At 63.1% G+C, this 1,056-nt stretch overlaps 1 protein-coding gene across 1 annotated transcript in view; it reads right to left on the bottom strand.

Moving 5' to 3' along the window:
* LOC122192733 (sodium/potassium-transporting ATPase subunit alpha-2-like) overlaps window positions 1-1,056 on the bottom strand; it is a gene marked incomplete at its 3' end in the record, with an annotated part of 6,166 nt that overhangs the window by 4,701 nt on the left and 409 nt on the right. The gene's annotated exons all lie outside the window — the stretch shown is intronic.

Raw genomic sequence — 1,056 nt, 5'->3', positions numbered from 1 at the left:
TCATGGGGTCATGGGGTCATGGCTCATGGGGTCACAGGGCCAGGGGTCATGGGGTCACAGCATGAGGGGTCAAGGGGCCATGGGTCATGGGGTCACAGGATGAGGGTGCAGGGGGCCATGGGGTCATGGGGTCACAGGATGAGGAGACAGGGGGTCATGAGGTCATGGCTCATGGGGTCACAAGGCCAAGGGTCATGGGGTCACAGGATGAGGGGGCAGAGGGCCATGGGGTCATGGGGTCATAAGGATGGGGGGACAAGGGGTCCACGTGGTCATGGCTCATGGGGTCACAGGGCCAAGGGTTATGGGGTCACAGGATGAGGGGGTAGGGGGCCAAGGGGTCACGGCTCATGGGGTTACAGGGTCAGGGGTTGTGGGGTCACAGGATGAGGGGACAGGGGGTCATGGGGTCATGGGGTCATGGCTCATGGGGTCACAGGGCCAAGGGTCATGGGGTCACTGGATTATAGGGTCAGGGGGTGAGGGTTCAGGGGGGTGAGGGGTCACGAGGTCATGGGTCACAGGGTCAGGGGGTCATGGGGTCACAGGATGAGAGGTCGGGGGAAGAAGTCATGGGGTCAGGGACTAAGAGGTCAGGGGTCATGGGTCAGGAGGTGGGGTCATGAGGTCATGGGGTCAGGGGCACAGAATGAGTGGTTGGGGTGATAGGATCAGGGGTCATGGAGCCATGGGGTCAGGGGTCACGGGGTCACTGGGTGAGGGGTCAGGGTGAGGGTCAGGCGTCACCGGTAACAGATTTGGGGGCAGGGGGCAGAGGTCATGAGGTCATGGAGTGAGGTGGTAGGGGTCAGGAGGTCACGGGGTCACAGGGTGAGGGGTCAGGGAGTCTGGGGGTCACAGGGGTCAGGGGTGAGGGGGGGGTGGGGGCACTGTGGGGACAAGGACACTGCAGGTGATGGATGGGGCCACCATGGGCTGGGGACGTTGTGGGATGGGGATGGGGACACTTTAGGGACAAGGGACGCCCCTATGGGGTTGGGGACATTGTGGGATGGGGACAATTTGGGGACAAGGGACACCCCTATGGGGTTGGGG

The sequence above is a fragment of the Lagopus leucura genome, unplaced genomic scaffold, assembly GCF_019238085.1.
Source record: "Lagopus leucura isolate 7727_CA_CO unplaced genomic scaffold, USGS_WTPT01 34119-0_obj-0_obj, whole genome shotgun sequence".
Classification (NCBI taxonomy): domain Eukaryota; kingdom Metazoa; phylum Chordata; class Aves; order Galliformes; family Phasianidae; genus Lagopus; species Lagopus leucura.
Note: the sequence above shows the minus strand (reverse complement) of the source record. Positions and strands in the feature narration are given on the sequence as shown.